Raw genomic sequence first — 24,747 nt, 5'->3', positions numbered from 1 at the left:
TTTGTAGATCATATAAGGCGCACCGGACTATAGGGTGCACTTTTTTTTTGTAGTGAGGCTCTGCCCCCAGCTCTCCCCACACGGTTGCTGGCTGAGGCCCTGCCTCAACCCGGCAGCCATGGGCCCCCGGGCCTGCCTGTACCCGGCAGGAGCGGTGCCTCGGGCCCCCAGGCCCGCCTGTACCCAGCGGGGCTGGGGCACGCCTGACGTTGCTCCGTGCCACCTCACCGGGGCCGGGCTATGCCTGCCACCCCTCCGTGCCGCCTCCACGGGGCCAGGCTATGCCTGCTGCCCCTCCCTGTCCCCTCCATGGGGCCAGGGCATGCCTGTGGGGGGGCCGCCCCTCCTGCACAGGGCCGGGGCATGCCCGCCGCCACTCCACCCCGCCTCCACCAGGCAGCTGTGGCCCTGCCGGCTCCCCCTGCGGCTGGCAGCTCTCACTTCTGGGTAGGCACCAGACTATAAGGCGCACTTCTGGGTTCGGACCAAAATTTTAGTCAAAATGGTGCACCTTATACTCGTGAAATTACTGTAATGAGGACACGTAGGGAGAGACGTCATGCCTGAACAGGGCAGGCCATTCCTTACATTTCCAACGACTTTGTGCTCAGAGGGAATAGGTACACCAGGTATGACACTTTGTGACTTCTGTTTTGCATGCCTTCTTTTTTAAAACAATTTCCTGACATGTATTGCTTAATACACCTATTGACAAAGTTCTAAAGGAAAATTTCCTGCAAGTCTGTGCTGATGTGAATGTGGTGAAAGGTGTTGAGGAGATAGTTTTCCCCTACATGGACGAAGTCTAGGCCACAGAAGGTTGAAAAGCCATCATTTAAATGAAAATAAGGCCTTACTGCAGATGCATTTAGTGACAGGGAATCTGTTTTGCTGCTGAAGTGCTAAAATAGAGAACCTGTGCTTTCAAAGTATGAAACCGAGTACAGTAATTTCACGAATACAAGCCGCAGCAATTTGACAAAAATTTTGGTGGAAACCCGGAAGTGCGGCTAATACTCGGGGGCGGCTAATATGTGAATAATTTTCTGACATTTACAACCCCAGACGTACCAGCCAGAGTGCCGAGCCAAGCACCTGCCAGTAAAAGCCAGCATTTTGTGATTGTTACAAAGTGTTACTCTGTTGCCCTGGCTCCCTGCAGGCAGCACGGGGGGCGGGGAGAGAGGCAGGAGAGCTCTCTTCTTCCCTCCTCTGCCGCAGCCCGGGGGAGAGACGGGGGGGCCCCGCGCCGCCATTGCCGCGGCTTGGGGAGGAGAGGGGGGAGCCCGCGCCACCATTGCTGTGGCTCGGGGAGGACGGGGGGGGGCTCTGCCCCTGCCCTCCGCCGCCGTGGCGGGAGCAGGGGGTGCTCCGTGTCCAGCCGGCGCCACGGCGTGAATGGGGCCGGGGCGAGCGAACCCAGAGGCGGCGGCCAGCCCCGAGCGGCACCACCGGGCTGGGCCACCTGGCCCCGTCAGCAGTCCCTAGCGGGCCGAGCCTGCACAGCCCGAGCCAAGCCAGTAAACCCCCCGCCATGCCGCGGTTCTGTTAGTATTTGGCAACTTTGTTGCACGCGGGTCCTCGCTGCGAACCACAGAGCGGCTTATATTCAGGTGCGGCTTATTTATGGACAAAGAACGAAATATTTGCCAACACCCAGAGATGCGGCTTATACTCAGTGCGGCTTGTATTCGTGAATTTACTATATGTTTTGTTAGTTGCCATGTCACAAGTGAAAGATACCTGAGGTGAATTTTCACCTGCTCTATTCCTTTTATTCCAGAGCAATCTTCCACAGTGGAGCTAGAGAAAGTAACAGGAGAAAGATTGTACAGTCTGTTATATGTCAGCCCTTAATATATATACTTGTAACAAGTTTGGAAAAGTCTGCTTTTACCTTGAACCCCCAGAAATTGAAAGACTGGAGTGACATTTTTCTCTTGAGATATTAGAAGAAAGCAATACTGCAGTAGTCTTATCCATACTGGTAAGCTATTAAAACTGCAGTGCAAAATTCTTTTCAACTGATCTAAAGAAGTATGAAGAAAGGTTTGGTGGGGGGACAGGGGGGTGTATTCATTGATTTTTAGGTTTTGTTTTTTATATACATTAGCTCCTACCTATGTAAGAGATTTAAGTTTGGGTTGGATCTATGATAGTGCTTTGCTTCTTTGGACTCTCCTTTTGCTGGATTCTCCCACTTGTTTGTGGAGTGCTGTCTCTCACTTGCTTGGACAGTCTCACTGAAGAGGGAATCATATCCTAAGCAGAATTTTTTTTTAATGTCAGATCTTGAAAGAAAATTTGAAAATTACATTTTAAGTGCTGTGTAAAGCCCTTGTAATTTAGTAGTGACTTTTAAGAGAAAGCTGATGTTTCACATTCTGTACTGATTAATGCATGTTCTTAGCATATCTCAAAGACATTTCAAAGGCTGGAATTTCATAGATCTTCAATGTTTGCATAGATTTGTCCAGCTAGTTGAAGAATTAATTTATTTGGAGGTTGAAACTTTCTGTCTGTATCCCTCACACTAGCTTATGCTTCCATGCACTAAGGTGGACAGGAACATATCTGCACTGTGTCTAAAAATAGGCTTTCTAATTGTCCCAATTCTTCCGAGCAGAAGATTAACAACTGGAAGATATATAGATTTGTGCCTATGTACCTGTGCAGAACACATTTATTTGAAGGATGTTGGATGATAGGAGCAGAGCAGTTAATAATCACTACTTTATCCATTAGAGTTCAAACAGAGATTTCTGGTAGAGGATATTGCTGGGAGTTTCTTTTCTTCTTGCTGTTAAAGTCACAGAATTGGATCTTGTTCACTCTTTACCTCCAAGATATGTTGAAGTCCTCCTGAGACCATCATGTCTGAAATCAGACCCAGAGAGTCCTCAGTTAGCTGAAAACTCCCATTTCCCTTGTATTTCTATGCTCAGTGGGGTGGAAAGTCTGTTAAAGTTGCACTATGCCCACTTTTTCAAGTCAGGCTCTGAGGAGGCTCATAGACACTCAGTGGTTTCCAAGCAGTCTTCCCTCAAAATCAGAAAGCTGTGCCTTTCCACTCCTGAACCTTTTTACTAAAATTAAATGCATCAAAATGAATAGGGGAAAAGCCCAAACAAAGAAACTGAAATCTTTCTTCCCTCTTTTGTGGAGTTGTCATACCTTGATTGTAAATTAAAAATTTAGGACTTTAATGGGGAACAGAGCATTTGGCTGCCTCGTTTCATCCCAAATCAGAAATAGCACAATAGAGCAGTTATTTTGCAAAGAAAAAAACAGGAACTACTGCCCAGAAAACTACCATTTTTTTCCTGTCTTTGCAGCCAAGCCCTTAGGCCCCTTTCATCTCAGCCCCTGCTATAATTGTAACACCTGCTCTGAAGTTACATGGAGAACTGAGGCGATAAAGGTGGTGGTTTGCAGACCTGAGAGCACTGGAGTGCCTGAGCTTTTTGGAAGGCCCTGCTTTCCCTGGCCCAAATCCAATACACCACTTAGACATCTGCTTAACTTTAGGCATGTGAGTATCCCCTTTGAAGTCCAATGTATATTGTTTTGCTGGACTGGGGTCAATGAGCTCAGTACCTTGCAGGATTGAGCTCCTGAATGTCAGATTTGATTAAATGCTCCCCTTTTTCTCTTCCCTCCTCCTCTCCTTCCGTGAAAGCCTGACCAGAGCTAAAACAGCCTCAGCAAAAATTTAAAAAAAAAAAAAAGAAAAGGAAAAAAAAATGAAAAGGCAGACAGCTGTTGGGAAGTGAGCCTGGCTCAGCTGTGGTAGCTTGGTTTTAAACTGTTGCAGATCCAACCAGAATAAAAGCAGAGCAAAAAAATTTGATTGGAGATTTGGTTAAAATTAAACCATCTACACTTTCCTAAGAGAGTTGGAGAATCTCCACTAGAAGCGACAGTGGTCATGATCCTGTGCATTTTCTCCTTAAATTCTTAGTGCTCTTGCTTCACAGGTGCGACTGCCACTTTTATCTGAGTGCTCCCTGTTAACTGCCATCCTGTTTCTGTCTTTTTTCCATGTGGCTCCAAAACACACTCTCCACAAGTGGAAAGGACCGTGCTCTCTCTCCCCAGTCTATTCCTTGTCAATTCACATCAGTTTAAGGTCAGAAAAGCCAACAGGGAACCAGGCACTGTAGCATTTGAACTCAACCTTGCCTTCCCAAGGAGCAAACTGACAATTAGTACAGGGATCAGCATCAAAAAAGAGCAACCCAGCGTGAAGCCTGTCTAATTAGTCATATGAACAGAGGGCTTCCCCTCCACTTCCTCAGGAACACATGCCTGTCAGATCTGATACAAAGAGATTTCTCTCCCTAACATAATACTGAAATTAGGTTGAGAACAGGTAGCCTAGCTTGTTTAAGCAACAAGAGGCTTAGCCACAGGACTGAGACTTGTACACTTGTATCCCCAATTGCAGAGTGCTTATGACCATGTGCTTTGCAAGTGATTGCGGGATGTTCTTTCCTTGCAAAACACAAGGGAAAAAAGAAAAAGAGCTGACCATGTTACTAATCTTCTCGATTTAATAACGCTTCTTGATTAGATGGAAACATGAGCAAGGGGAAAAATTAGAGATGAAAGCTGAATGACAGTCTCCTAATCTCAGAGAATTGTGCTGGTTGAGAGACTCCATCTATCTGATTTTTTTCCGTTTTTTATGAACCAAATATGCCTTGATCCCCTAAAATAGGAAAGACAAAACAAGTATAACTTAAAATTTTGACTACTGCTAGTTTTGCTGTAGGTTTTGGATAGTGGATAACAGCTTGAAATTAAGATCCTGTTGCATTCACTCTGTGATGAAGGTGATAACCAAAGCTCATGCACACCCACAGCTTGTCTAGACAGAGACACAAAGAAAAGGAGCAAGGCAAATTAACTAGAACTGTATTTTTTATGATTAGTTATTTAAATTCCTGAGTCAAACTCCTCACTCAGAGTTTAAAAGCCCTTCATCTTATTCTGTGATTCTATTGAATTTACTTTGTAAATTAAGCAAATGAGATGAAATAAAACTGCTTTTACCAAGTCCTGAAACTTTTCTGATGTGGGCTACAGAATGTATCTGGCATACTAGCAATTCTGAATTTTCATTTTGTTCTTGAACATAAGGTATGTTTTATCGTGCTGTCACTTATTTCTGAAAGGAAAAAGGAATAAGCTACTTGGACATATAGAACTTTTACATCGAGGCAAAGAAACATCTGCATAGGTGCTACATGCAGATAAGTAAGGAAAGAAGAAACACACCTCTACCACTGCCACAATTTAGTCAGTGCGTCTGCTGCATTTTTATGATGGTGATGTGTTGCAACAAGTCCCTTAGCAGTGATTTCCATACAGACCATAGCCTAGACTGAGCTTGCTTCTCTCTCTCTTTCTCTCTCTTCCATTTCTCCAAAGTGCTTTATGCCTCAGTTTCACTGATACGTCTGTCCTTCAGACAAACTCTCTCCTCCTTCTGTGGGGGATGCCAAACAGCCATCAGAGAAGCTTTGCTCCCACAAGGTACATAAGGCTGCTTGTTTCTGACGGGAGACTGACAACAGCATGTCCAGGTTTGAATTCCTGGCATGGCAGGAAAACACCAGCACCAGTCCAGGCATCTGTATTCAGGTTGCTCCTTTTTTTATACACTAAAAAAAGAACACAGATGTTTTATATTTCATATAATGCTGGGCTGAGTCTTGGGAGACATGCATACACTTCCTACCATGCCATTTACCTTCTGGTACTTCAGGGGACAAAGCTGGAACAGTTTATATAGTTCCTGTCCTATCTATCATGATCATACATTTATTTGCAAAGAACTTAAGCTGTCCCACTGGAAAGTGTGATAGAAGGTCTTTTCATCATTAGTTATTGTTATTAACACAGAAGCATATGGGCAACCCTAGCTTTAGCCAAGTGTGGGCTCCTGAGAAGCACCACTGTGCCTAAGCAGAAATGCCCAGGACCTGAGACTGTAATTCAATTCTTTGTTTCCTCATGCACCGGGGTGTGCATGCTGATTCCTCCAATACACTGATTCAGAAGCAATGCCACATGTCTGCCAGTGAAGCTTCGTTTCCCCAGTCTTCAAAATGTGCTCTCTGCTTTGTTCATGCAGATGTATTAATTAACTGAAATCAGGTACTTGTTGCTTTTAGCAGCTTGGGTTTGAGTAGACACTTGATGGCACGCTTTCTCTGAACAGCGCTGTAACAAAACTTAGCTGTTTTGTTAGCAACACTTTTTGTTATCTTCCCTTGTCCTTGGTATGGTGTGTTCATACAGGCTGCCAGCCTTTTCCTCTGGCTTTTGCAGCTTACCTGGAGAGGAAGAGCAGTTGCTTTTACAAAACACTTACCCATAGATCCCTTTCCAGTTCCCTAGAAAGAGAAGAATATTAACAGACAGAGTTTTCTGCACGTTCTGATGACCACCTGTGTGGTTCCAGCTCAGCTGAATTTCGCCGTAGTCTGTGGATGGTGGAAACACAAAGTCCTATTCTCATGGGCATTCCTTCCCGCTCCTGCATTGTTGCTTTCTAGAGGGTACAGTACTCTTCAGTATTTGCATGTATTCAACAAAACACCAATGTTTGCTTTAGTTAGTCTTAGTGACATGTATCTCTGCTACACTCATACAAAAGGAAGAATCTCACTGTATTAAAAAAGAAAAAGTATTTGTACAAGTAGTAAGAAAATAAGTGTTTTGTGATCTTTCCTTGTAAAAATATTTGTGGCTCATAAATAGTATTTACCCTGCTGTCCATCTCATATGAATACTTGCCTAATACTATTGCTCAGCCATAAAGACTTCTGTGACTTTTGCTTCCAGCAGAGTTCAGTGGTGGCTGGCTAATACAGGTATCATCTCTCTGTAAATATGCATTACTGGATCACTGAAAGAAGAATTGTATGTATATTGCCCTGAAATGTTACAATTTTACATGGTGCACTGTTGCCTTCCTATGCTTGGTGAAACATTGGTTGAAATGTGGAAAAAATATAGGCAGTACCTAATGTCTGTTGAACTTACACCTCTGATCATCTTTCCTTCACACTGCTTCTAGTAGTGGGTACTGCAGGGATGCAATGCACTGCACAGCACTAGACATGGGGGCCACTAATGAATTAGCAGTAAAAAATTCTGCCAAAATCCACTGCCACTAAAGCACAAATGCAGAAAAATGGCCATATTGTCAAGTGTTTCATATATTTAGCCATGGACAAGAACTGAGGGAAGGAAAAGAACAGCAGAACAGTAGCATGCTACATATCAAAGATGTCTGTCATATGATGAACTGGTAACTACTTCCCTGTGTTGTATCTGCAGTTCCCCCAGTCCTGCAGGTTAACAGGAGAATTAACAGGATAGTTGTCCGAAGCAGTTTTGCTTATCTGCCCACTCTCCTTACTTAGTGTATAATGGCATTTGCTGCTCTGCAGAGTTCTGAGGACTTCTGGGAGGAGGAAAAGAAACAGCAAATTTAGTTTCCAAATGCTCTAAAGCTCCATTTAAAACCAGAGAGTGAATAAAGGCTTCCCATAGCTCACATGGGAAGGTTTCAGATGATATAATAGTGTGCCTTTCATCCTTTACAGCTCTGGTTCAGGTCTGTTAGCCATTTCGGCATTGTACCTCTGAAGGAACGTTAGCAATTCTACTGCTCCTGACTCACAAAAGGCTCCACTTCCTTGACACATCACAGTGACTGCAAAGAAAACCCTTCTCCATGTGAGCCATGCAGCAACTCAGCCTGGTTCTTGTTATGTTCCTTTCCATACCACTACACTTCTGCATAGATGCAGTACCTACCCAATTGGGGTCATGTCTGCTGCTAACAATCTGCCGACATACTAGATAATTTATATGGGTTTCTTCACTGCTGCCAAGGGCAAAATATTCTCACATATACCGGGTTTTGGGTTTTTTTGTTTTTTGGTTTTTGGGTTTTTTTAACCAGATGTTGGTCAAGCTGCAAAAGCAGGGAAAGTTCCTGAAGTATTGTGTGTTTAACACTGCCTGGTCTGCTCCCCAGAAGTGTGGGATGTGAAACAATGGGGAAGTAAAAGTCAGGATTTTTCCCCTTGGCATGTCTGATGGGTCTTTTGCTTCTTTGTTTCTTCGTATGCTCACCTGATGTGGATGCTGTGCAATTTACTGTCACTCTTTTAATTGAGGGAGGTCTAATCTAATGATTCACCTGCAGATCTTCATCTTCAAGATTGAACACACAGACAGTTTGCAAGACATCTCAATGTCTCTCACAGAGTTTTTGACTCCAAAACATTGCCTTTCTTCATGTGACACAAAAAAGATATGGTTCATTGTTGTATTATTACCATGAGGTAGCTATATTTTTTGCCTATTTCTCAAAACCACTCTCCTTAAGGAAACAAGGTTGAAACAATTCTGCCTATCCTCCCTACCACCTTTTTCTCCAACAAAACTTCTGAACTACTTGAGTAATTTCAATTTAATTTGGAAACAAGAACAGGATGTCAGCGAATTTCAATGTTTACTTGGTTTGTGACTATAGACAGACTAATATATGAGGCCAAAATCCTATTCATACCTCCATTCATGGAACAATTACAGCATGGCTTGATTCTCTTGATCCTACTCTTATTAGAAAATTATTGACATAGCAAACTTTATCACAAGACATAAATTCATGGGTGACCAGAGTTGTTCTACTACTTTCTACTACCAATCAAAATATTTATGTCCTCTTCAATACATGCAACAGAGAAACTGTACCTAAATTTGCACATACTGCTGCTCCACAGCATCATAGAGGAACAGCCTGATTCCCAGCAAACTGAGCATGGGGTAGAAGTACCAGCAATCTTACTCCTTGAGCCTCAGCAATGGGTCTGGTTCCCAACACATGGAGTTTTGTGAGCTCTGACATGTTCTCCCCTGCTTTGAACACGCAGGTTTCATTTGTTATAAACGCCTGTTAATAAAAACAGACCAACCAACAAAAACCCAAACCAAACAAACAAACAAAAAAAAAAATTGTTAATTCAAATGATACCAGAGGAGGCAAAAATAACTTTAGTTGTTTTGCATGTGCTACTATCTCATATATAGTAGTTTATACCTTTTCCAGTCCCTAGTATGTGGATGACTAAACAAGCTTGTTAGGAGGTTTGCTGCCAGCCTTCAAAAAGGATCTCACCTAAACTTGTCTTAAGCTATTTGGTATCAGTGGGGCACATTAATATCAAATGTGCTGAACAGATAGTAAATCTGTTTTCTGTTTTTCTTCTCAAGAAGGGAACCCAGCTTTTGTAAAATCTGGGTTCCATATGCAGAGCCAGCTATGAAGTCTTTCCTTTCACAGGAAAAGCCTGCACCAGTGTCCTCAAAGTTTCATCAGCTCTGTTATGCCTCTCATGTCCCTTTCTTCCCCCCAGGAGATTCAAAGTACCAGTGCTTTGGTCAGGCATGCCTCTTCTTTACTACAGATGGTGATAAGTAAGTTTCATGTCCCCACTTGACAGACACATTGAATGACCAAGGTGAAGAGCCTAGCAAGGAACTGCAGCTTCTGGTGTCAGTTATATGAGTCAACAAAGATAATGTGACTAGGTTATAAACAGCCTATTAATATAATTCACTATGAGTTTGGCTGCAAAAGTTTGTTACAATCCTTTCCCCCGATTTATGGCTTTGAGGGGAGATTATTTTAAGATATCGAGAACTAAGTTCAGGAATATGCTTAACTGATTAAATGATCCTATCTTTGCTAGATGGTGCATGGCATGTTACCTGTGGATAGCTGGGCCAAGTTCACCAGCAAAGATCTTTGGGTTAGCAAAGATCCATCAAAACAGTGGCTTAAGAATGTGTAACAGTGACACACCACAGAAAGAACACTGCAGAATTATCACTGTTTATTAACTCGTCTGGGTCTGAGACTGAATGTGACCGTGTTTCAGCTTTACAACATTTATGTGCTCTGAAAAAGAGTAGGCATTTCACGGCAGAAACTGCTTTTCTTTAAAATAAAAAGAGTCTAAAGTAAAATAAGAACCAAAGAGAATTACAGATGTCAATGACTGTAGGCTGCTAGTGATGACATGAGATAGCATTCAGATGACTTAGGCAGTGCGTGAATAAACTGAAAATTCTTTTGTTGAAAAAAAGGAAAAATAAAAGATAATTTTTCACTTCCTCTCTTTCTCTAATGCACAACCTTCCTTCTCTACCTCTTTAGCCCACGCATCTCTCCCTTATGTGTTTCAGATGCACTCAAATGTTGATTCTTTGTGGCTCTCAGTTTTTCGTGAAAATCCTCTCATTTCCATGACAGTGGGCTCTCTGGATTTCAACATAGTGCATCTTTAGGAATGCACATTTGTGTTAGCAGAAAGAACACAAAGTAAGTGACATGGATACATTTGAGATCCCACTCCCTGCTAAGTGGTTGCATCTCCAATTCCACCATTGCTACCATCTACACCAGTGTTGGCGGGACACGTGCATGCTTTTCCTGTAACTCCACCACCACCACCATGGAAAACACAACAGATACAATTTTTAAGGCAAAAGAGCAAGATCCTGAAATAGATAATAAATAACAAGGTTAAAAAGTTATTCAAAACTATATATACTCAGTTTTTAGTGGAGAAGACCAGTGAAGTGATGGTGACCATTGTGTTATGCTTGTGACTGGTCAGCACCCATTCATTTCTGCAGTGCTCAGTAACACATTAGAGAGCTGTAGATTAGCAGATGTCATCCATTTTTGTGACAGTAGAACTAAGCAATACTCCTTTTTCTGTAGCAGTCAGTAGTTTCTCTAAAGACATTTCCAAATTAAATTACTGTTGGGTTAATTCCTCTTCTCTTATATCATACTGCAGACTGGACAGCTGCCTCAGCTGGTGTCTGAATCTTCAACAAAGAAGAGGTCAGCAAAACTATTTTTCAACGTTTAGCAGAAATCTACTAAAACTGTCAATTTTAGAAAGCTGATGGCAAGATGTTTGACAGATGCTAAGTGCTAAGAGCCCAAATATACTATTGGGAATGTTTATTTGTGGGCATAATCTCCCCTGTCAAACTGAAGAAAAGGAAACCATGCAGGTTTGAGATATTAAGTGACAGGTTTCATGCAGTCTTTCTTTCACTGGAAATGTGAGTGCATGTTAAACATAGAAGTGCTCTTCCCAATCCCTAGGAACACATCAGTGCAAAAGGCACGCAACCCTTTGAAACTCAACTGAGAAAATAAAGGGTTCAAGTATTGGTTGCTTTGCTAACAAAAAAACATTTTAAAACCTCTCTGAAAACTGACCTAATTGAATATGATTGTGTCATTAGCTATTGATGGGTAGAAAGGTCAGGTTTAAAAATAGACTCTATTTCCTTTGTGAAAGCTCAGAGAGAGTCTACAAATCAAGGTGTCTTCCCGAGTGCCCTGTTTTATAGGCAGTACTGACATCATCTCTCTAGGTGGTGCTTTTAATCAGAAGATTCTGAGGCCTTTTCTGCAGCAGGTTTGTATCACTCCACTCGGGTTTGGGCAAGGCAAAGCTGGAATGCAGAGCAGTTGCAGCTGTGGGCTACAGTCTAAGACCAGTTAAGTCTAAGACCTTGTCTTCTATTTACCACATTGTACTGATCAAGGTCAATTGTGGCGTTGCCAAGGAAGGGTAGAGGCATCACCTGAGGTACAAAGCTGTCATTACGGTTGTGAAAGTTTAGCTGTGCTTTTCCTAACATTTCCATCCCTGGAACTTAGCACTAAATTTTTTCTCTCTCACTCTTAAACCTTTGGTCTTAGATTTTTTCCCAGTACCAAATATCCAATATGTCTATGTGTCTATTTCACTAGAGTTATCCTTGGGTTTCCCTTTTTGACATAAAACACCTGTTTTAAAGTACTCACTAAATTATGTCCGAGTTTTCCCACTCTTATCCCTCCTATAGTCTTACTGTACACTATTATCTTTCTTTTATGATACCAGCCTTTGTTTTATTGTCTGCTTAATAAATCCACATAATTTATTCTAGTAGGCTAAAGGGGATTTTCACTTCTCATTTATTCTAGGCCTTTTTAGAATGCTTTATAGAATTAAATGCTAACCACTGTTAATAGTTTTAGTATTTTGTACACTATATAAAGATGAATATCACTTTCCACATGATCATTTACATCCAAGTGTTTCATACCAGAGAGATAAAGTTTGTCCTGGCACTGGCACCCAAAGCATTCCTGGTGTTAGAAAGAAAAAAATATTAAAATTCTTATACTGTACTTCATTTGCTGTCTTTGAAGGTGAAAGATGTATGGCAGGTTTCTGTACTCCATACTTGCTCAAGAGTTTCTGTAAGAGAAAGAGGGGTGTGAACTCAGGTATATAAAAAGAAGTGGTGCAATAGACTTTTAAAGAGAACCCGCTCACTTTCAGCTTGTATGAGACCTAAGCTCTTGATCAAATCCTTAATTCGCCAAAAAGTGACAATGTAACATATATTTCTTAACTTGAAATATACTATTTTAACCTGTTTAAAATAATGATTTCCATTATTGGAAAAATGTTTCAGTTAATGAAATGTGGTTTCTATTTTACAAATATATATGTTTTTTAAACTTTGAAATCCATGTACACATGGAATTACAGTCTATGACTTCAAGCTGATTTTCATCTCAAAAATATCTCTTAAAGAGAAGTAGACAAGATGTTTAACCTTAAATTTAAGAGACTACCATGGAGGCAAAATAAGTTGCCCCCAGTTCTCAGCAGTGGTTATGGAAGAAGACAAGGAGGCTAATCAACATCTAGTGTAACACAGGCTGCCTTGACTACTAATCATCAATGACGCTGTGGCAGGATTTAGATATATTGGGTAACTACGGATAGAGAGAAAGGCCAAATCCTGCTCCAAAGTCCTTGCAGGCCGACTTGGGGCAGTGGTGAATGGAAGAGGAGTGAACTGTCTTTTACCACTTATGGTCGCCTTGCACAAGAGGCATCTCTCCTGCCCAGCAGTCACTGGTGGGGTTTCCTAAGGCCCAGTATTGGGGCCAGTCATGTTTAATATCTCTATTGATGGTCCAGACAAGGGGATTGAGTGAATCATCTGTAAGTTCACAGATAATGCTAAGTTCGGCAGGAGTGTTGATCTGCTGGAGAGTAGGAAAGTTCTGCAGAGGAATCTAAATAGACTGGATCAGTGGGCTGATGCTGAGTAATGCAAAGTGCTGGGTCCTGCACTTGGTTCACAACAAAAACCCACGCAGCACTACAAATCTACAGAGGAGCAGCTGGAAAGCTGCCCAGCAGCTGGTCATAAGCCAGGCAGAGTGCCCAGTTATCCTGGCTTGTATAAAAACCAGTGTGACCATCAGGACCAGAGCAGTGATTTTCCCTCTTTACTCACCACTGGTAAGGCCACACCTTGAGTATTGTGTCCAGTTCTGTGCCCCTGACTACAAGAAAAAACATGGAGTGCTGGAACATGTCCAGAGAAGGGAAACAAAGCTGGTGCAGAGTCTACAGAAAGTAAATCATATGAGACAAGCAGAGGCTCAGGGGTGACTTTATCGCTCTCTCCAACTATCTGACAGGAGGCTGTAGCAAGGTAAGGATCAGCCTCTTCTCCCAGGCAGCCAGTGGCAGGAGAAGAGGACATATCATCAATCTACAGCAGAATAGGTTCAGTTTGGTCATCAGGAGGAATTTTTTTCATGGAAGGGGTTGTCAAGCATTGGTATGGACTGCGAGGTAGTGGAGTCACCATCCCTGACTGTTCCCTGAAGTGTTTAAGAAATGACTTGAAATGGGATATAGTGTTACAGTTTAGTTGACAAGGTGGTGATCAATCAAAGGTTGGACTTGATGATTTTGGAGGTCTTTTCCAACCTAAACGATTCTGTATTTTTTTAAAAGCTCCCAATTTACCTCCCTACTGCTGGGCCAAAAGAGCACACTGGAATGCAAATATAATTCAACCCTTGTGTAAGCAAAGATCATCTAAATAAAAGCTCAGGAAAACTGATTTTTCTGCTATGGATAAAAGTAAGATGCATGATAGATAGTAAGTGTAGTCTCTTTTTTGTTGGAAAGTAGCTTTTCTTACACTTTTTAATTTCCCCTTCTTTTTATCCTTGAGATATCCAATGGACTTGACTTATACCCATTTACAAACTATATCTATGATTGTATTTCTTGATTATTTCTTCAGCACAAGCAGCAAAGTATTATCCAATTAGTTAAGTTTCATTTATGTTTCATAGTAACAGCAGTAACAATTCTGTCAAATTTTGGCAACCTAGGAAAGGTTATCTTGAAAAACCCAGCCCGACTTTGTATCCTACAAGAATGCTTGAGCTTAACACAACTTACTCTTATTTTGCTATATTTTAAACTGCCAGATTTGATCACTACAAGACCATAAATGTTCTTCATTAGCAAAAGCTACACACTCACTTATATTAAATATAAATTGTTATAACCTCATGTCTGTCATAGCGCAATGCTAGTTTCTGTGTTACCCAGAATTTTAATTGATTTGTATTTTCATAACTGCATTCATTACTGGTGAAAGTTTTAAGTTCAACTATGAATACTGTACTATGGTCAACAATAAGCTAAGCTCTAAAACCAGCCAAAATTTTCTGGTAAGGTTGAACTGAAATATTGGTTCAAGCTCTTCTCCGATCCATGTTAAATGAACTGTTAACTTTATAGGGGCCATAATTTCACCTCTGATCACCTGAAAGCTGATGGCAACCTACCCACTAGGCTTATAGCCACTTTTTATGGTGCAAATTCCAGGTTGATTGGTTTCCTCACTTTGATACAACAAATGCAAGCAAGTTGGCTTTTCCCGCAAACCTGTGCAGGCAGGAGGTGCTTACCTCTTAGGGTTGTCTTCACACTGCTGAAATGAAAACCCTCTCAGTGTCAGCCTTCCAGCAAGCTGTACGCTGAGAGTTACACAAATTGGTGAAATGTTTTCCCCCAGTGTTATTTACAACCACATTATTTCAAATAAGCTTGGTTTCCCTCTGCAAGCTTAGCTGTTGCCAGATAAATCAGTAGTATATTATAGGTACTAAAATATGTTTTTCCCGAATCGTAATCTTGAATAATTTTGAAACTGCAGGCTGAAAAAAAGTCCTTTTTATGCCAGAACACCCCCAGTCCTGCTCCTCATATTGTTAAAATAAGCAAAAGCAATGCCTTTCCCCATGCCACGGTGTGGGAATGCTTCTCCTTCCATCCTTATGGTGTGGAAATAAGCCAGAAATATCTGGCTTTTGCAGTGCCTGATGGGTCCAGCAGCAGGACTCTCTCTTCACCTGCTGGGTTTCTGTGATCACGGCTGTGAGACTTCAGGCAGCAGAAGGATGCTGGAGTAGCTCTTCAGTGACAACAATGCTGCTCCCAGATTGTATGACAAGCTCTATTACAAGGTCTGTGTGAGCTGAGAGAGTTGTAAAATACAGCACTTCTTCTGACTTTCCAAGCTCACTAGGCCAGAAATGAAACATTTGTTCTATATTCACCTTACTCCTCCTTGTTTCCTATCTTTTAATTGTCTCTGTTTTCTTTTTTTTTTTAACTACCATTTTTCTTTACACCTACCAGGAGAGGATGCAAATTACAGATACATCACTGAGAAAAAATGGAAAAAGTACAACTACTGAAGGTTTTGGGAAGTGGCTGACAGCCTTCTTTTAATGCTTTCTACCCTTGGCCCTCAAGCAAAACTCATTTTCTTTACTCATTGTGTTTGGCCGTATACTACAGAAAAAATATACAGAGATTAGCAGTTTCAAAGGCAGTCTCTAATTTTACATCCATAGCTTTGGATATTTTGGGACAGAACTTTGGACACAACAAAAAAAAATGCAAGGAACTATAAATCTAGATGGAGTAAGTAACACCCAAGACATCTTGAACTGGAGACCCAAACTTTTCTATAAATAAAAAATAATAGTAATAAAAGTTTTAACATTTGACAGAAAATTTTTTCTTAGTTGTTGAGGTTTGTATTCTTCCCAGCACTTCCCACTACAGTAAATTCACGAATACAAGCCGCACTGAGTATAAGCCGCATCTCTGGGTGTTGGCAAATATTTCGTTTTTTGTCCATAAATAAGCCACACCTGAATATAAGCCGCTCTGTCGTTCACAGCGAGGACCCACGTGCAACAAAGTTGCCAAATACTAACAGAACGGCGGCAGGGCGGGATTTACTGGCTCAGCTAAGGCTGTGCAGGCTCGGCCCGCTAAGGGCTGCTGACGGGGCCAGGTAGCCCAGCGCGGTGCTGCCGCTTGGTGGGGCCACTGGGGGCCAGCCGCCGCTGCCACTGGGCTCGGTCACCACGGCCCGGCGCTGCCCTGTGGCGGCAGGCAGGGACGGAGACCCCCCCGCTCCCGCAGCGGCGGGCGGGGACGGAACCCCCCGCCGCCTCCCTGAGCTGCGGCAGTGGCGGCCCGGGTCCCCCGCCGCCTCCCAGAGCCACAGCAGGGACGGCCCGGGTCCCCCGCCGCCTCCCCGAGCCATGGCAGGGACAGCCCGGGTCCCCCGCCGCCTCCCTGAGCCGCGGCAGTGGTGGCGCGGGGTCCCCCCGCTCCTCCCCGAGCCGCGGCAGGGGCGGCCCGGGTCCCCCGCCGCCTCCCCGAGCCGCGGCAGTGGCGGCTCGGGTCCCCCCTCTCCTCCCCGAGCCGCGGCAATGGCGGCACGGGGCCCCCCCGTCTCTCCCCTGGGCTGTGGTAGAGGAGGGAAGGAGGGAGCTCTCCCACCTCTCTCCCCGCCCCCCGTGCTGCCTGCAGGCAGCCAGGCTCCACCCGCGGTGCAACAGAGTAGCAATTTGTAACAATCACAAAATGCCGACTTTGCAGCAGCTCGGCTCGGCACTCTGGCTGGCACTTCTGAGGTTGTAAATGTCAGAAAATTATTCACATATTAGCCGCTCCTGAGTATTAGCCGCATTTCCGGTTTAGGAGCAAAATCTTAGTCAAATTGTTGCGGCTTGTATTCGTGAAATTACTGTATTCTTATTTTCATGTTGCCATTACAGGCAACTCTGAAACTCTGCTACCAATCCAAGGGCTGCAAAAGTCAAGATAAAAATTTGCCCTTTCTCATAAAAGTGCACATCATCTTTAGTGCTTTGTAAAGTCTGATGATTTTTTTAACCAAAAAACGCTCCTTGAGACTTTTTTTATTTAGCTGAAATTGTTCTAAATACTTCTAAATTGCCAATTTATTGTTTATTAGTATTCCTTAAGCAGGCAGTTTCCAACAAACAGCAAATAAATTAGCTATTTAAATCTCAATTTCTCAATAAAGCTCAAAAGTTCTGATTTATTACTTTTTAATGAAAATTAAATATGAAATGAGTAAAAAGACAAAAACTTGTGAAAGAAAATGAAAATAAAAGAGGTTCACTGAAAATATATGTCAGAGATACAAGAAAAGAATAAGAAATAAATATTGTTTCAGGCGTTGAGTAACATTTTCGAAGCTGTTCAACTGCACAATCTAGCCACACATTAACCAGATTTACTTTAACTATCAAACAATGTGAGTGACATCTTTTCTGAAGACTGCAAGACCAAAATTTCAGGTGGACCACTGTACCTGTTCTAAGGAGAGAGCCATCACTTCCTTGTAGTCTGTCAGGAACTGCGTCTTGATTTCCATCATCAAGGTGAAAGTCAAGAAGAAGCTCCAGCCTATCTCAAGGACAGAAAAACAGACAAACATATATATGCCTGTCAGGATATCTTAACTCCAGTGAGACTTCAAAAGTCAGGAACTAGAAGAGATTTTTCTGATGCGCTGGTAAACTCCTTCCATAACACTGGCATGAATTTTTATGTCTTTAAAATGAACACTGAAATAAAGAAGCCTTGTTTTCCACTAAAATTTTGGTCCAAAGCAGTGGTTTCAGCTTACAGTAAATCTTGTGCTGCGGCAGACCATTGGTTTCTTGTATTGTTTCATGGAAGGCAACTAAGAAAAGCACCACTGGACAAGTTTAAGTGTATGGTATTGCAGATGTATGTATGTGTATAGAAAGTGTACATACAAGCACATTTTGTTCATCTTGAATAACATTACCATCTGCTAAGTAAACAAGTCACAATTTATGGTTTATAAAAATTTGAAGTGTTCTGAAATGCTTTGTGAGTAATGAATTAATAATACTTTTTGTGTAAAGAAACCAGACAAACAAATTCTGTTCCAAGCCATTGAAACATAGTTCTCTCCAATGAAGAACTTGAACAGACAATTCTGTGTTCTCTGTCTTTTTTGAGACCTGTGAATGAGCTTTCCTAAACTTTTCTTTCTCTCTAACATGCCAGCCTTTCTGATTAATTCTGCCAGTTACAGTAATTTCACGAATACAAGCCGCAGCAATTTGACAAAAATTTTGGTGGAAACCCGGAAGTGCGGCTAATAGTCGGGTGCGGCTAATATATTAATAATTTTCTGACATTTACAACCCCAGACGTGCCAGCCAGAGTGCCGAGCCAAGCACCGGTCAGTAAAAGCCGGCATTTCGCAATTGTTACAGTGTTACCGTGTTGCCCTGGCTCCCTGCAGGCAGCACGGGGGGCGGGGAGAGAGGCGGGAGAGCTCTCTTTCCTCCTCTGCTGCAGCCCAGGGGAGGAGGGGGGGGGCGCCGCCATTGCCGCGGCCCGGGGAGCCGACAGGGGGGGTGCGCCGCCATTGCCGCGGCTCCGGGAGCCGACGGGAGCCCTGCGCAGCCATTGCCGCGGCCCGGGGGAGGGGGGGAAGTGCACGCCGCCATTGCCGCGGCTCGGGGAGGAGGCGGGGTGCTTTGTCCACGCCCGCCGCCGGCGCCACGGGCGTGGGAAAGCTCCGTCCCCGCCCACCGCCGCTGCCGTAGGAGCGGGGGAAGCTCCGTCCCTGCCTGCCACCACGGGGCAGCGCCGACCCGGGGTGACCGAGCCCAGGGGCAGCGGCGGCCGGCCCCGAGCAGCAGCACCGGGCTGGGCCACCTGGCCCCGTCAGCGGCCCCTAGCAGGCCGAGCCTGCACAGCCTTAGCTCAGCCAGTAAACCCCGCCCTCCCGCGGTTCTGTTACTAATTGCACGCGGGTCCTCGCTGCGAACGACAGAGTGGCTTATATTCGTGTGCGGCTTATCTATGGACAAAAACCGAAATATTTGCCAACACCCGGAGATGCGGCTTATACTCAGTGCGGCTTGTATTCGTGAATTTACTGTAATTAATACTTCCTCTAACCCTGCAAAACAGGTGGAAGGGCTCCTACAGATTTTGATTTCACAGTTAGCATAAAATGGTTGTGTAAAATTAGAGTGTTAAAGATGTGACTTTTCATCACGATTCTGACTATTGGTTTAAGTCCCAAAATCCAAAGCTGGCTCTTGGTCCCTTCAAGCTTGGTGTGTGTTACATAGGTCCTGATAGTTCTGGGTGTTTGGGGGGATGACTCATTTTGCTTTAGTTTGCAATTAAGTGATGTTACGAAAGATGAGCAAGTGTTAATTATTTATATGTATATACCTTTAAAATACCACAAAGCCTCATGATTTTTGGTACGTGTGACATAAAAGGAGGTAGAGGTTTACTCAATGTATAGAGTCAGGAAGGCCTTGCTGCCTCTGCCTAGCCCATTCTGCCGTGGGAAGCCCAAACTTGCCCTTCACCGCCCACTCGTCCAGGACAGACTCTTCGGTGGCAGGATGTGATGCTGGCTGGTTGCCATGGAGCATCTTCTTCCCGGGGGGTGCAAGAGCCTGTTCCCGTGCGAGGAGGGAGGCTTACAGCCCCCATGCCCCCACCCCCCCCGGCAGGGACGGCACCGGCAGCTGTGAACTCACTCACCCCATGATGAAGATTTTGCAATATTGGAATTAAATGATCACATCTGAAGTCATGTATTGTTTGTTGGTGCTTCTAATTGTAGCTGCAAAGCGTTAGGAGTTCAAGCCCTTAGTGAAAATTTCGTCAGCTTTCAGTGACAGTTTTAAACCGAAAAAAAATAGTCTGTGGGCTACACAAAATCAGATATTTATTTTTAATAAAAATGTCATCGCAGTCATTAAATATAAACTTTAGGTTTGTATGGAAAATAGTGTATTTTCTGCATGTGAAGAGACATTAAAATCTAATTGTGTCCAGCTGATGTGGCGATGTGTGAGAACTAGATGATCTTCCAAGCTATGCTATACACAAAGCACGCTATACCCAGTATGACACGTTGGAATAGGTGCCTGTACGCCTATAGATGCTCTTGTCCTGGGGCCTTTGCAGAGGCTATGCGTGCGCTCGTCAGCTTGTGCCACAGATTTGCCACACGACACTGGGTCGGGAAGGATGTTTAATGATCCTTCTGGCTGCGAGACCTCCTGCGTGTGCATCTGTCCGTGTGTCTGTGTTGAGCTGTACCGGGCTGTTCGCGCTCTCCGCGGACAAAGACGTCTCCAGTTCAGGAGCACGATAGCTTGCAAAGTGTGAATAATTTTCAGCGAGGAGTTACACTAAATGGAAAGCTTTTAGCACATTATCCACTGGCAATTGGACTATAATCTAATTGTCAGCTCTCGGGTCTTAATAGAGCCTTTCTCTTTCCACCATTGGATTTGCATCTGGGAGATGCTTAATAGGTTTAAAATGCTTCGCATTTTGCTCCAATAAGCCACCTACTCGCTATAGGTGACTTTGAGATGTTTTTGTTGTGAAATTGGATCTTAGGTACCTGGGCTTCTGCCTTGCTGGCGCGCGTCTTTCCGTGAAGGGGAGAGCGTGGAACGGCGGCTTGGGAGAGATATGCCAGCCGCAGCAAGAGCGCTAGGACCGGGGGCTGATCCGAAATCGGGGAGCCCAAAGAGCGGGGGTCTCCGACTGACAGAGCAGTAGAAATACGTGCAACGGAGGACAAAAGAGCTCCTGAAAGCAGGGATGATAATCTCGTAAGGTTGCAGGGGAGCAGAGCCGGAGCCGGGTAGCGCTGTAGCCAGGGCTTTGTAAAGTAGCGGTGCGCTCTCAAGGCACGAACGGACGAGCTTGGAGACCTTGTCCGAGAGAATAAACACCATTCTTTATGCTGGACATACTGTTCTCATCTGCAAGGGTGAAAAGTAAGAAAGAGCAAAAGATTTTAACTCTTCCCTTTCGAGGCAGGAGTATACTCGATCCCAAAGCAGCGCTGTAGGTTACCTTGGAGAGGGAGTGCGGGCTGGAGGTCAGACACACACTCCGGACAGCACCGGGCCAGCTGCGGTTAGAGTGGGACGGCGGCAGGGAGTGTCTTGACAGCGGCACCCTGCACTCCTAGGCTCCTAACTAAAGGGAAACCTGGTCCTTACCCTCCGCACAGGCTACGGTTCCGGACGGGAGACAGGGCAGTAACGGAGGAATAGGGATGGGATGCAAATGCCAGGTTATCCCAAGAGACAGCCGGGAGAAGAGCGGATGTCAGCTCGGCTCGGCGCCGGGGCCGTTTTCGGGGCGCAGCCCCGGGAGTGCCACAGCGCAGTTTTGTCTCTGCGGCGTGAGGTGTGCGGCGTGGGGGCTTTTGAGGGAACAAAAAAAAAGCGGACCATCATCACTAAGCGAAAGAGTTGCTTAAAACCTGAGCGTGATTCCCCGCCCGGTGTGCGCTCCTGTACTCACACCTCGCCCGCCGGAGGGCCCGTGCGGCCGTGCAAAAACGCGCAACGTCCGAGCTCTTGCCATACAAGCGAAGGTGCACCTGAAACTATCCCTCTGAACCTTAAGTTTCTTGGCGGATTTCTACGGGTTTTCTGTCCCTCGTGTGTCGTTCCCGTCGTAATTTTTTTAGGTGATGAAAGGGCCGGGAAGAAGCGGTGCTCACGGTTTTCACGGGATTGACTTTTCTTCCTGGCTTTTCAGGGATCAGAGAGGGGTTTTGGAGGCAGGTTGCAAGCTCTCTGCTTGAAACCTGACGGTGAAACTGAGATTTAATCCTGATTAAAACTGGAAATCGAAAGAGGGAGATGAGGTGTGCAGCGACTACCGCACGCTGTTTTTTGCTAGTACACAAGAGAGTAAGACGCTTTTTAGACAAAGGAAGGCGGGAAAAAAGGTATTTTGAAAGAATAATGAAGCCTAATGAAATGTCTCTGCCACAGCAGGCTGGCACCAGCAACAAGCACATGAATTTGCTGGATTAAAAACAAACTGCAGTGTAGATTGTGTGTTCTTCGTATACGGATAAACAATGACTAAGGATTTAATTGAAACGGGTTCAAACGAGCCAACCGCCCTGTTGGGGAGCAGCAGCGTTGGTAACTGCTCTCGGGAGGGGGTCGTTACAGTGGTGGCAGCCACTCTGTGCCTGGGTGCAGCGAGGACTAGCAGCTCCTGTTCGCCTCCCCTGGTAAGAGGGAAGAGCGCGCGGACGTTTTGAAGTACATCCACTTGGTTGGAAAAGCAGAAAGACATCAAGAGCGTTAGGGTAGTGGTGTGTTCCCCTGCCACCTCCTGGTCTCTGGAAGCCGTTCCGTCGCCGTAGAGGCCCACGGGCACGGACGGCAAAGCAGCTCAGGGAAGCCGGGCTCTCATCCTTTCCGCACTCGGGTTGCCTGATCCCTGAGTCTCCTCAGTTTGGCCCTGGCGGGAGACGGAGCCGTAGCGAGGATTAGTCTGCCGGAGTTGAGATCCATTCCCTGCCCACGGGGAAGGAGCTCTGGGAGTCTAGACAAGGCTCATTTCCTTATCGGAGGCGGAGCGAGGGGGGAAAATACCCTAAAAAAACATAGATTCTCGTGGGATAGAGCGAAAAATTGCATGGTTTAACCAAACACAAGAAAACCTATCCCATGTGGACGGACCCGTTCAAAATAAAACTAAGCTTCTGGTTTCTTTCCACCCCGTTTGGTTTTTTTGGGGTTTTTTTTCTGGTTTTTTTACCTCCAAGGTACGAGTAGAGAGAGACCCGCAGCCCCCAAAGCCAGTTCCTCTCACCGGGGAGAAACATCCTGCCCGGAGGTGACTGGCAGCCCCGTCCCAACTCCACGGCCGTGCCGTGGCCTCGGTTCCCCCTCGCCCGCTGCTCCGTTGCCCTCTGCGCCCGGGTGCACAGTATCCCGCTCACTGGGCAGTGCTTTCCCCCGCCGTGGCCGAGTCCTCCTCCCCCGGGCGAAGGGAATGACCGGTCTCCCCGCCGGACTGGAAATCCCGCAGCGAGGGAGAGCAGAAACCGGTCGGGAGCTGCCTCAGCTGCCGCGGTTCAGCCGGTGTTTCGCAGACGGAAATACAGAAATATCCATAGCCACCACCGCCCCTCTCCCTTCAGCCCCGATGGACCGGGGGCAGCCCTTGCTAGGAACAGGTATGTTACGACCTCACTGCTACGGGACAGAAATAAGCAAGGGATAACGAGAGGTTGTTTGTTTGGGTTTTGGTTGTTGGTTTTTTTGTTTTGGTTTTGGATTTTTTGTTTTGGTTTGACTTGGGTTTCTTGTGTTGGTTTTTTTGTTTTGGTTTGTTTGTTTGTTTGTTTTGGGGGTTTTTTTTGTTTCTTTGAAGCTTGTGGGTTTTGTTATACTTACTTACCAGGGCGTACAGTAGGTAGGAAACCAAAGGAGACTTAGGCATCCCTGTTACCACCAGAGGAACGGTGAAGAGAATAACTTCGCCTTTGTCTTTCTTTTCAGGCAGGCCGGACCCTTCTTTTCAGTAGAGTCAAGGGAGCGCGGGGCCGGGAGCTTGAGACCCTCGTCCCGCCGCCCCTCGCACACCGGGAGGCGTCCCAGGAGCGGGACAGTCGCGCAGGAAAACCGGACCCGTAGTTGGCGAGATGTCCCTCGGGATAAAGTGGTAAAGTGTTGGGAGGGGACTTTTTGTTTGTTTTTTTAAGATTCATGTCGGCAGAACCTCTCGTCTCTGTTTCCCTGTGTCAAGCAAGACACGGTGCTTCGTGAGCAGACCCTCCCGGCTCGCCGGCCGCGGGTCTGACTGGCTCTCCCCTTTCGTGTCTCTCCTCCCGCTAGTGTCTAAGGCTAGACCGGGCCCCCAGACCGCTGTGGGCCATGCCGAAATCCTCTGCCAGACGCTTTAGACTCTTCTAAATATGTACGTCCCGTTTGTGATAGATACTATCAGCAAACTGCAGTGGGTCCTCTCTGGTCTCAAAGCGATGAAATATAGTTTCCTCTTCCCCGCTCCACTGGCTGGGAAGGGTGACCCAAATAATTCTTTCCCCATAATAATTAATTAAGTGCAGTAGGAACGGGAGTGACACATAGTATGCATGTCTATTGGCTCGAGCCTGCATAATGAGAGTCCTTGGATTCTAGTCTAGGTTTAAAAGGTGGAACTTCAGTGACAAAGTTGTACGTCCTCTTGTGAGTCGTTCTAGCAAGTTAATATTTTCAGTGATATTTTTATTTAAAGGTATTAAATTAAACGCACTGTTTTTCTTTAATTTATTCATGAGAGTATATTTACATCCTATGTGTGAAAGAGTACTGATAAGCAACTTACTTAAATCACTGCCTTGGAATAAGCTACTCGTTGGTACACTCAGCCCATCCCGACTTTCTCTGTCTTATGCGCTTGATCAATATAATCTATTTCGGCGCTGCCGATGAAACGGATTTGAAGAAAACTGTACGATTAGAGGCCCATGCACTGGTTTGGCTGAGAAGGGAATGCTGCAAGGGTCTCACCTGGAGTCGGTGAGAACGAGTATATCTCACGGGATGACAATATTTGGAATCCGATGCAGGAAAACCAA

This window comes from Catharus ustulatus, chromosome 1 (genome assembly GCF_009819885.2).
Source record: "Catharus ustulatus isolate bCatUst1 chromosome 1, bCatUst1.pri.v2, whole genome shotgun sequence".
Lineage (NCBI taxonomy): Eukaryota > Metazoa > Chordata > Aves > Passeriformes > Turdidae > Catharus > Catharus ustulatus.
The sequence above is the reverse complement of the archived record's forward strand: the minus strand, read 5'-3'. Positions refer to the sequence as shown.